The sequence below is a fragment of the Triturus cristatus genome, chromosome 8 (genome assembly GCF_964204655.1).
Source record: "Triturus cristatus chromosome 8, aTriCri1.1, whole genome shotgun sequence".
NCBI lineage: Eukaryota > Metazoa > Chordata > Amphibia > Caudata > Salamandridae > Triturus > Triturus cristatus.
Window position 1 is genome coordinate 35,542,292 of NC_140591.1, and position 12,586 is coordinate 35,554,877.

Sequence of the window (12,586 nt, forward strand, 5' to 3'; positions counted from 1 at the left end):
GTCCAGGCCACGTTTTATCTTTGCATGGTGAGACTTGTAGTCTCAGGGTAATACCGACATGAATTATACTGCAAATAGAAAAAAGCAACTGGAGAGGTACTTGGGAAATATTACATCTCTGCATTCCCATTTTTGTAGCTGACCTATGTGTGGCATTTTACTGGCTTTGGCGGTACTCTTTGAGAGGAGAAAACAATTGTCCCCTCAGTGTGAGCTGATTATTTACTGGTAATCTTCATTACTCTATATTCCTCCTCCCAGTCATCACCTGTGAGGTATTACTTTGACATCATAACCACTTTTTTATGGTTGACCCAGCAAGAGTATAAGCTAGCACATCTCGCTGCAAGACACCTTTGTTTACAACAAGCATTGGCATAGCCAATAGGTCTCGCCTTTGGGACCTTATACGTTTTTAGCCAGGCAGCACATTATCTATTACATTAGCCATTTAAGATATTAAATTTGGGGGTAAATCAATGGCGGGAGACAGTTCATATGCTGTCAAAAAAAGCCATCAAATAAATGAATATGCAAGCACATTAGTAATAATGATTGTTTTTTCAGAAATTGATTGATACCTTGATTAACTGCTAAAAGGCATCGGACCAGGTGTTTGCTATGTGTAGATTCGCTTCTGTGTTCTGTAAACCCCACACTGCATGGAAGGCACAGACATACCCATTTGGAGCAATGCTGTATTCGAGTATGGACATGAAGCTCCGCTCACTCTCCACCCATATTTTTCATTGGCTTGCGTCGTTGTCATTTGTAAATGCTGGCTTCGGATTCGTTAATAGGCTTGTTAGTCCCTCCTTAGTACCTCCTTGTCTTCATTTGTAAACTCACATGAGGGCTGGCCCTTTTACTTTGTATTTGATCTGTAAGCACTATTTTCTTTAATCAGTTTCTCCTACTGGAGGCACGACATGCTTTCCTGCAGCATTCAGCGCACCACGCGTGCTTTTACTTTCCAAGCAGCCCGTGAAAATGGCGGACGCTTCTTTGAAATGAAATAGGTCTCGCATTTCCAGGAGTTTGAGCTATTGGCATTGTAAATGACAATGACTTATTTATGTGTTAATTATTAAAAACAGATAAATAACAGGCCTTGTCATTCACAATGTCAATAGCTTAAACTCTCGCAAATGCGAGACCTATTGCATTGCAAATGCTTGTTTTGTAAAGGTTTGAGTTTCAAAATATTTGCAACAATGGAGGGTTTCCTGGGTGGCACACAGATGTTAATATCCAAACACCCATGATTTTTGCGGCATAAAAACATACCTACTCAGAATAGTAGACGTGATTTTACACCAAAAGATAACGTCTCCAGTAGAAATACTTTATCCCTCTACACTTTTCACATTACAGCACACATCTAAGGTGTGAAAAGTTTTAAAGTATGTCTAGGCACAGTATTTTTCAGTGTAAAACCTATCCTAGTCACGACACAGACACATTTGCACCATGGTGCATAGGTGAGCGGTGGCATAGGGCAGCCGGAGTGTGCGCAAGTGGTCGGTAGGGAGCGGGACAGAGCCGCTTTTCATGCGCACCCTCACATGCAACGCAGAGCAGCTACTTCACCGCAGAGCGGAGTCGCTTGCCATTTTTAAAATCTGAGGCTCTATTTATGGGGCCCTTTGATTTTGGCATCGCCTTCTAATCACTTTTGACCAATGCCAATGTTCCCAATCCTGCTAACTGACCCCGTTAGGTGCGTCACTTTAAATGTGGGTAAAAGTGACGTCCTCGTGGCTCAAGGGGCTCGTAAATAAGCCCCGCTGTGTCTCCTCCTAACATTCTGCACAGTTTGACTTTAAGTGAAGGTTTTATATCTAAGGTAGTGGCCGCAAAGCTGGATAGTGAATACCCGACAGGTCAAACCTCCGACCGGCGCATTTCAAACAGCTCGTTTCCTTCCCCTCTATTCTCATCTGCGCCGCCCTTGAGTTCCCAGAGTAGATCCGAGACTGCGAAGTCCTAACCTCAGTCAAGGACCTGGCCTCCTCCTCGGTGGAGGGAAAACCACCTGCAATGTTTGTCTCCTGCAAAGATGTGTGTAGACCAACGGTGTCTCCAGGCAGCAGCCTCAGTATTTTCCCCAAACCCAACACTTGCCGCAAAGGCGCACTTCTCACTTGTTAGATTCTTGCTTCTTTATTGCTTTGACTTTATCATGATTTCGCCTTGGAATGGGGTCGATTCCCCAAAATGTCAATACATGAACGGCATGGCCTGACTGGAAAACAAAATGAGGCCTGGCGAAAATCTTCCAATGAACCCAACACTACGGGCAGCAGGTTTGGCTCATGACAGTCCGGCCTGCTCTGAGACCTGCCCCTAGCCTGCAGCCTAAAGGGACATTCCAGAGTGCCAGAACGGCCAAACCAGTCCTGTCCACCTGAAGAAGGAGGCCTGGGTGCCAGACAGATCCACTACACTTTGAACTTCACAAACAATCCCAGCAGTTCACCTGGAAAGCTGTGCCAGACGCGGGTTTGTTGGGGTACTTTTGGGAATGCGATGTGAATATTCCCCTGGGACCCTCTTCTCCCTGTTTGGAGTTCTCCTGATTGTAGAAGTCTGCACAGGAGTGACAGGAGCCCTCTATGCAATCACGTAGAATGTCTTCCTTTTTCTGTGCAGGGAATAAAATGTCCCTAAAGAGGAACCCGCTCTGCCTCATCCTGACCAAGCGTGGGGGCGATCTGTTCGGCTCCCCAGTGCCCACTCTAGAAGGAGAGAGAAGATACATTTGTGCTTTGCTGGAGTTAATCCCTGACAATCTCCGGGCTGGAAATGGGATTTGTCAGTCATTTGGGAATCGCTTAAAACAGGGATTCTTAACCTGTGTGCCTCAGACCTTTGGGGGTCCGTGGTGCCCAGGGAGGGGCTCCTCAACCGTTTAGAAAATTGAATATTATCACATTAAGGAAGTATATACATAAAAATAAAATGTTAAAATGTAAAATGCTTAGCTTGAAGGAATCTGAAATTCAAGGCAAAAAATGAGGTCTGTGTCCTAATCTTGATTTGAGGGAGAAGCAATAGTACCGCAAAAGGAATCTAGTAGAGACAGCTGAAGGCCCCAGCGGAAGCACTGGCAAACACAGACAAAACAAGGATGCATTTGGAGGAACAAAAAGACAAAGTGATACACCGGATATCCCATATCTCTCGGTCTTTCAGAAATAAACCTAAACTATGAAACGTTTCAATCTTCTGAATAAAAGTAAAAAGTTGCTATTTGCATTTGTTTTTGTTCTGAATTAAACAAAATATTTCTTAATTTGTGTATTTGATGTACTGTAGTTTCTGATTTTTTTGTGTATTGATTTGAGGTTCAAATCCTTACCATTTCCAGGATGAAAACGGGATGCAGAGGAGTTGGGAAGGAATGCCCATAAGCATACACGCTTCTAGACGTTCCCGCTCTGTCAAGGCAAACCATCAATCAATCAATCACTTGTAAAGCGCACTACTTACCCGTGAGGGTCTCGAGGCGCTGAGGGGAGGGGGACCATGCCTTGGAGACCCCAATTTCTGTCTCTTGAGTTACTCCTACCGTCTTTTGGAGTACATCTCTAACCCTTTCCAGGGAGAAAGTGGAATGAACAGGGGTTTGGGAATGTCCGCAAACATACCTGTTACTGGTACAAAGCATACCATGAGTGGGATGCCCTCTTGCCACCTCTTGAGTGGGACGTCGGATAGCAGATTTCTACGCACTCATAGTGTAGGAATCCACTCTCATTGGAGGGATTATGTTTGCCAGGAATCCCTCTGTGGATTGCAGGCAGGGATAAAGAAGGTACCTTTTGTAGAAAACTTACATTTACACCTACATCTCTGGAGCGCGCTGCGCCTATAGGGTGTGCGGCCTACGCAGCTACTCAATTGCAAAGAGACTCAGCAGTCAGGGGACTCTCTTAGCTAGTGGTCACGTGTGACCCTGGCCCGCTCACGAGGGGTGGTGCGGGGGTGCAAAGTGTAGTATGAGCCGGGTGGCTCTCAACATCCCTCCTTTGTTTTACTTATAGTCCAACGGGGGAGAAGAGAACAAAAGGGAAAGAATGACACGAAGAAAAGGGACACAGAATGGAAAATCAAACAGCCATCTGCAATGGCTGTGCAAGGGCTGCTCAACACAGAAAGTCTCTGAGTCTTCGGCTGGCTCCTGGATTGGGGTGCAGCTGATAGCGTTGGTTTCGGGGTTCCTCCACTCCCGAATTGCCCATTCTGTTATCTAGGAGCCTCACGTGGGCTTCCGTGGAAACATCTTCTCTCCCGTTGCGTCCAGGCGTGGTCGTGTCTGCTCACTGAACTGGGGGTGTAGGGCTCTGGCTACCGGCCATGGTCGCCCCGTGGTGGTCATCCCCGATGTCATCCTCTCTTTCCTGGGGTCGAACGGGGTCGGCGTCATCGCCTGCTATCTCCTTGAACCAAGACAAGTTCCTCACCACTACGTGATGGCCTCATCAGGCTGTAATCATTGTGCCATCGGCTTGAGTCAAGGTCCACACTTCAGGCTCATATGGGGTTCGAAACTTCCGGCCTAGGTGGTGGTCCTAGGGCACCCCATGCTCAACATCGGAGCCCACGCCTGTTGACGTGCCGTCGCCTTCTCGTTGTACCCTGATATTAGGACTCTTTCTGCCAGATGTGATCACAGGGTGCATAGTTTGCTTTTGAACTTCCTGCATATATAGACATTTAAACATCATATTCCCAACCTATCTATCCATCTGTCTGTCTAGCTATATGCCAGTCTTATCTGCCTATCTATCTGTCTGCCTATCTATCTACCTTTCTGTCCATCCACCTGTCTATTAACCTGTATATCAACCCATCGATCTGTCTGCACACCCGTCTAAATCCCACTTTAGATACCGGCTAACTTTAGGGTGGGTCACAGCATGCTGCCCTATCGCAGAGAGCACATCCATACACAGAGCAGTACCCTTCACTGCCAGGGACTACTTTCATAATGTGTGATTTTTGAAGACCAAAAATATATTTTGCCTTTGGCCAATTTTTTTTAAAGACTGATGATGGCCCAACAAGGAAGGTTTGCCAAACCCATGGGAGAACAAATTACGAATTGCCATAAGGCTGCAAGCCAATGCCAGACAATGATTGTTCTGAATAGGTTATGCTGTTTCTCCCCACAATTTTAAGATCATGCACATTTTGAGCATGCTACTTGAAATATATGACTAATTAAGGGAGGTTTTACCTGCAGTGTTGGTGCACCGATCTCTGAATTGTCCACCCCTCCAAAATCTTCGGAGCCTGGAATTACAGAGTCAAAGTCTAGTTGTTGTTTTTTTTTTTTTCCAAGCTTCTTGCGCGCCACATCCCTGAGGTCTGCCAATGTTCTGCTCTGTGCGGCTCCTTTTCTTTGCCTCAACTCTGGGCGTGGCAGCCCTCAGCTAAAGTGTGAGGGTACAATTGCGCCACAAGATATTTTACATAGAGGTAAACACGTGATCCGGTATATTTTTTGTGCTCCATGCAGTCATGTGCTACATGCATATATTATACGATAAATAAATTATTCTGTGTGCATTGTATTAGGTAATTAACAATAGGTGGCTGCATATATTATAGTGAGAGTCCCCCATATATTTGAAATGGAATTGTAAATTATTTCCTCAAGTTACTTGTACCTGTTTGGACTCAATTTTTTTATGTTAAGGTAGCTTAATGTGTGAGCAGCCATGAGTAGCATCAATTTCACTCTTGTTAAGTGTTTGCCAGTGTTGTTTCTTTTCTCTCTTCTGCGGGTGTCTTTTCATGTGCTTTGTTAAGCTCGAATAGGCTCATTGTTTATTGTCCTAAACTGGTAGGCAACTGATCCTTAACTATAACTTGGCCTCAGAGATGGAGACTGAGGCAGTGGGAGAGATCTTCCTGCAGTAGGTAGACAGGACCAGTGTTACAGCCAAGGTCACCCATATGATTGATCCTTTATGGAGAGCTAGGGAAATGAGAGTCTCTAACTGATCCCAGGAGGACTGTCTTTGGATTGCTTCATTTGGTGAAAAGTGATATAGAGAAGTCTTCTAGAATGTTTTTTCATGTTTTAATTGTGTGATATTTAGAATAGATGTGCATACTAGGCCCTGGCTTTGCTGAGAGAAGACTTCTGCTGGACTCTGCTGATTTCCCGGCCCAAAGTGCTGAGCTTCATGCTTGAGCATTTACATTTCCCCTTTGGATGCTGACACCTTTCTCTAAGAATTTCACTTTGCTGCCTTTGATGTTTCAGTTGCTTTATGGAACCTGCTTGGTTGATCTGTTGCTTCCTGCATGTGATTCTGGTTTGCATCATTTTCCTTATAACATACAAATTCAGATTCCATGATCATTTAAATACGTATGTTTTTACAATGATTTTCCTTGACTTTTGCTGGCTGATTTAACTTGTAACCTGAACTAAATTGTTAATAGAACACCTAAAGTTTGGAAATCATTCTTGTTGAGCTACTCTAGTTTCACTGCACTTGAAATGCATTACAGATGTCAGCGCTTTACTTACACTTCAAGTCGACAATCAAAGTTCCAAAGACCAACAGTGAATTTTCTAAGAGATTGAGATTGAAAATAAAAACAATCCATCACATGTCAAGCAGGGAGTTGTAGTGAACTCATTCTTTTTTGTTTAGTGTATCATATGGCTTGTACTTTCTTTGCTAAAACTGTGCGTTTGTTGGATAACTTAAATGATGGACTGGTGCGAGACTGATTTTAAGCACCCCTCAGAATATGTTGGCCTGTAGTCCTGCTAGCTCACAGTGCATGATCTGCACCCCTAACCTTACAGGATAACAAATGGATGATACCGTGGTAACAGATCTAGAACTCTTTTGCTCAGTTACTTATGCATTCACAAAGAGATACACAATAAATACACAGTGAAGCATTTCAATATTTACTGAAGCATTTTGATTCTTGCATAAAATACTTGCACTGCAACGATTAATAGAAGGGAACAGAATAATGTGATTAGCACTATGAGAATGGTGAGAAAGAGGAACAATTCCACAATTTGCTGATTACAGAAAACTATTGTTTGCATACAAGTACTGTAATATAGTGTACTCCTACATGGCGCATTTTACCCTTTCATGCCTAAGGTGAATGGATCTGACCAAATACCTGTCGGGGGAGTCTAACTCCTCATTACCCATGGGTAAGTGTCAGCAAGCTGACCGTCTTGGTGTAGAGTTGGACAGCATCCCTTGCGCAAGGTGACAGCAATCAGCTGAGTTAGAATTCCGGCATGGACTCACCTCTCAGTGCCAGCAAAATGATCCTCTGAATAAACGAAGGCTAAAAGTAATATATGTAATAATATTCTCGATGTTACCATGCCCAAGCCCCAGTCAGGCTGCTATTGTCTGTTCTATTGTGATAGTTCTGTTGCAGAGAGGCCCAAAAAAATATCAATATCCTGCGTGCCGAACTTAGCCCTTGTAAAGAATGTTCAAGGTTTTCTGATATAGCGCCTACAAAATGGTAGTGTAAGCAAGCAGTGGTCGAGGAATGTTATCCTGTATGTGCATGCAAATTAATGTGTGTCATAGGTCATCATGTTTAAGGGGAGAGAAAGTAACTTAGGAACGTGAGCATGTAAAGATGGGGTTTCTTTACCGGGCCTAATATCTCCACGTCAAGACTTGCATTCTTTAACATTGCAGTAGGGTACGATGTGGAGTCCCAGGGGCTCCCCTAGTTAAACATTTTCAGTCACTTCATCACTCCGTAGATAGTATCAGATGGGTCATCCTTGAAAAGGTTACACTGGGCCCCAGGGGTGGCAGCATTGCGGACATCATGAATCTACGTGAATGCAAGTGGATGAATTAATTGGACAACATGGGTTGAATGAACAGGAGGAAACTGTGATACAGTTACCCTTACTGACCATGGGCTGACCGATGTACCCAGTCCAGGCCTTTGTACTATCACACTTACCCATGAGTAGACAGTTTTGTAAACTTTTTTGTGTACTTATTCACAATGGCCACTATGTCTCTTTGACCTCTGCATTTCCAGTTCAGTTGTTTAACAAATGTAATTCATTATTCACTGAAGACATCACACTGGCCACATTTATGGGAGTGATGCATTACGTTTCATAGCCATTTACCTATCTTAATGTTCCGTAGCTGCACAGACTTTTCATGTTTTAATTTGCCATTGTTGTCTTGTTATTAATTTCGCAAGAATTGTTTTTTAGCTTCTTCAGTTGTTTATTACTTACTCCTCATTTTTCATCGCTGTACATAACTAACATACTTTTGATTGTCTAATTATATACCCTCCCCTTTGTGATTGCATTGACTAGATACGTCCTAATTTGCCAATTGCTGTTTTGACACTATTAATTTGTTTATGATTTGCTTGTTTTCCTAACTATTCATTTTTAGGTCTCGCCTAGCGTTGCAGCGCATTTGCTGCTCTCTTTGTGAGGCATGCAGTATACACTATAGAATGGAAGCTTTCTGGAAGCTCCGCCCACTCTCCGCCCATCTTTTTGATTGGCTTACATCCTAAATGCTGCCTTCGGATTGGTTTTAGGCATGTTAGTTCCTCCTCCTGATGGCCATGTTGTCATTTGGGTCCTTCCCTGGCTATCGGCCCCTTTACTCCAACACTATTTTCTGCCCTGTGTACCCCAGCCCCCTCCCGCAGTCTATGACTACTTGCCCCCCATCACCCCTCCACTCCCATTTGTGCCTTCTTGGGCGCCCGCACTCCCATTTCCAATGCAATTGGTCTCGCGTAAATGCAAGTCGTTTTGCATTGCAAATGCTTGTTTGTCGTGGGATTTGCTGGCTGAATCCACACTCTTTTTTTGGCTCGTGCGCAGCTGACGGCTATCTAATGCATGCACAGTGAACGCCTCTCCTCCCACAGCCAGCCCGGTCCCCTTTCTGTTATATTTTCTCCAGAGCCTCCTCCTCCTGCGTTGGGCGCCTGGTCTCATCTTCAGCAGGCGTTCGCCTGCAGAGCCATGTCAGGCGCAATTCACCTGGCGTCTGCTGGGAATGTCATGCCTACTCCATTATAAATGAACAAGCAAATGAAATGATTGCATACATTAATTTCCATTCTTTGCTTTCCCAAATCTTGCCATGCACATCCTGGTGAAGTTTTAAATAATGAATTTGAACTCGTACTATAGAAGAACATCCTCTATTGTTACAGTTACTTTAGTTTCTTTCTGCACTGGAAGTGCATCAAGCCATCTTCTGGGCTGGTGATGTCACTAGCGTGTCATTGGCAGCTGCGCCCTATACTGGTGACGATAGACCGCTCCCGTGAACCGCCTGCTCCGATGGCAAGCAAGGTAAAGCGAATAGGAAAGTGATGCGTTTCCGGTTTCCATTTAACTTTCGGCAGTAGTCTTTGTGCAACAAATAAAAAGAAAATGAATCAAGGACTGATGGGGCCGCAGGGCAGGGCTGGGACCTGATCTGAAGGTAACAGAGGAGGTCCAAATTGGAGGATAGGTGAGGAGCGGAGCCCCGGTTGGAAAACATTGGGATGGAGGGGTGTGCTTGGAGTATTCCATTCACTCTCTTTCGGAGAGTTCAGCTGGCAGCGGTCACTGGAAAGTGCAGACAGAGCGGCTTTGAGCACACACAGGCCAGGTCTTTGCTGGATATGTCTTTACTGTTTCCGAGAGAATGCATATATTTGTAATACAAAAGATAACCAGTCACAATACATAAAAAACACAACAAATGGTCTATGTTTTCTAATCAAAGTCAGACACCACCATTAACTCATTGCACCAATGGTTGTGATTTTATTTTCATCACAATATTGAGGTGAATCAAATTATACAGTACAATGTATTTCACATTTAAATATTTGAGAGGCAGGTGCACACAGGATGAAGTGACAAGTGCATAGGAGGGATTTGTGGAAAGTGATGTGAAAGAGGGACGGTAGTGTGCATATATACATCAGAAATCAATAATAACAGCCTATCCAACCAGATGCCTGGCATATACATAAATGATAATTTATAACATAATTAAGTAGGTGCAGATATACACTCTACGTCATCTGTTTGACAATAAAACAAAACACTGTTGACGTTTCAACCCCTATATAAAACAGCAAACTTTGAGCCTTGGGGGTGGGGTCTTCATCAGGACCAAGGTGAGGGAAGGTAGTGGGCACCTATAGACAATAGGATGAGGACATTAGAGTGGTGCGTCATGAATGAACGTATCAATCAGTCATATAATTTAAGGTAAATTTACCAAAAGCAAACAGCGAGAAAGCTTCAGGCTGAGGGTTTGAAAGCTGGGCCTTGTGGGCTCCTACGAGAGAGAGAGGAGACAAAGACGAGACCACTAGGCACCATATGCTGTTATTATTGATTGCTGATGTGAAATACATTGTACCACATAATTTGACTGTTATCCACTGTGACATTATTTTTGTACCACAATTCACCCGGGTCCAGTGGCCTATCGGGTAGCCCCATTGCTCCATAACTCCTCCTATATTTGTGAGGCCACTGAAGGGACGATACAGCAAGTATCACCGAGGCACTAAGCTTGATCATTTGTGCCTTCACTTCTCCCCCACCCCCTCCTCACAACATGGGATTGGGGGGAATGACTCACAAAGGCGTATAGCCCCAGTCCCCAAGTTCTACATTTGTCTTTGTATATCGGACCTCCCTTACACTCAATATGGACCATTCCCCTTTCAAGCCGCTGGGGGTTAGATATGTGGTGTATGTGCCTTCCTTCCCTAGCTACCTATGTCCCATCATATGCTGACAGCTGGAACGCATGTAAGTGCTCCGGTGACTTTATCTGGCCCAGTCAGGATGGCTCGTGTTTTTGAATTCAGCAAGTGATGTGTTTGCAATACGCCAAATGTTCTCCTATTTATCTAGGTGGACATCTCATCCTCCTCCCCGTTCAGCACTAAAGGACAGTAAAACTCAGTGCGCGGCAGGGAACTGTGTGTCCAAAGTCTCGCTGCAAGAACTCAACCACTTTAAAGTGCAGACATAAAAACTAAGTGAAAGGGGAGCAAAAGATTAACTACAAACTGTTTAAAATTAAATGCTGGCTTACTGATCGGCTTAATATTCTTTTTTATTAGTCCACCTCGGGAGCCCACAGAGGTTCAAAGTAAGTGCTCCTCCCACCCTACAAGCATAAATGCAACGTTTCCCTCAACCCACCCTTTCCCTGTGCATGAAGTGAGGCTCCATTCATATCCTTATCTGAACTAGGAGGAACACTTAGGCCCTTTCTTACAGCATTGCTGAGCGACTTGCAACAGTGAGCCCTGCATACAACCAACACACATGTGTGAGGCTTGCCCTATCAGCACTCTCAGATGTAAACACCTGCACCCAGTAACTTACCCCTTCATCAGGTAGAACACGCACTCATTAGGCTGGGCAGGACTCTTTGCAATCAAAGCTTTTAGGTCTTGCCTGAGCCAGCGCATGCGCTGCACAGGCGAGACATTTAGTAGCTGCTTTAAAAAGTGCTACCAAAGCGGCCACCAGCTTGCGGTCACGCGCACAAGCGCGCGCCAAATGCCCAGCCTCTGCTGCGCGTGCATCCCTTGTTTTCTTTCACTTTCGCACAAAGCACGGTTGCCGCGATTATAGCAAAAGTAGGGAAATAGATTTTTTTTCTATTTCTTTACTTTTGCTATAATCGCGGCACCGGCGCTTTACTTTTAACATTAAAAGTAATGCGCGGGTGCCGCGATTATAGCAAAAGTAAAGAAATAGAAAAAAACATCTCTTTCTTTACTTTTGCTATAATCGCGGCACCGACACTTTACTTTTAACATTAAAAGTAAAGAGCGGGTGCCGCGATTATAGCAAAAGTAAAGAAATAGAAAAAAACATCTATTTCTTTACTTTTGCTATAATCGCGGCACCGACGCTTTACTTTTAACGTTAAAAGTAAAGCGGGGTGCCGCGATGCCGGGCTATGGGAAACCAGCACTGATAACATTCATCTGGATAATCAATGCTTGTTTTAAATATTTTTACAAAGCGGTAACTTTACAATTTATTGTAACAGGTATATATGTACAAAGAAGCGCACCACTGGAAGCTTTATAATTTCCCTGCTCAGAATTCCGATTCACGCAAGCTCATAATTTCCCGTGCATTTTATTTGAAAAACAAATACATTAACTATTGCTATTTATAAGTACCAATAATCTAGACTCCTGGAAACAGGCCACCCGCAATGGAGTGACGCTTTCCTTCCACTCCCAACGTGTGAGGCGTTTGAGGAGCGACCCCTCTCCCTGTATCCCAGTGACCATTTATAGCGCGGTATAATGCTCTACAGTTGTATGCTTAGGTATGCGCTACAGCCTACAGAAGTATGCTGCATAGATGTTAGATAGAACTGCGGCTTTCAATTGCCAAATCCTCTGCACGTACAGAACCTTCTAGATTCCGTGTGAATGAAAGTGGTACTTGAAAGTCTGGAAAGCCAGTCAGGACCTGTCCCAACACAATGCGTGGCATCATTTGTTATTGTTAATTATGGGCAGGGTGTTGGTT

The 12,586-nt window shown here is 44.2% G+C and overlaps 1 protein-coding gene across 1 annotated transcript in view; it reads right to left on the reverse strand.

Annotated features, from left to right (window-relative positions):
- The window catches only part of LOC146799897 (cytosolic phospholipase A2 gamma-like), a 668,494-nt gene extending 663,116 nt beyond the window's left edge, over positions 1-5,378 (reverse strand). Inside the window, exon 1 of the mRNA XM_085620828.1 lies at positions 5,243-5,378. The gene's annotated coding sequence lies outside the window, so the exon portion shown is untranslated. The remainder of the gene's footprint in view (positions 1-5,242) is intronic.
- Positions 5,379-12,586: the final 7,208 nt, after the last annotated feature.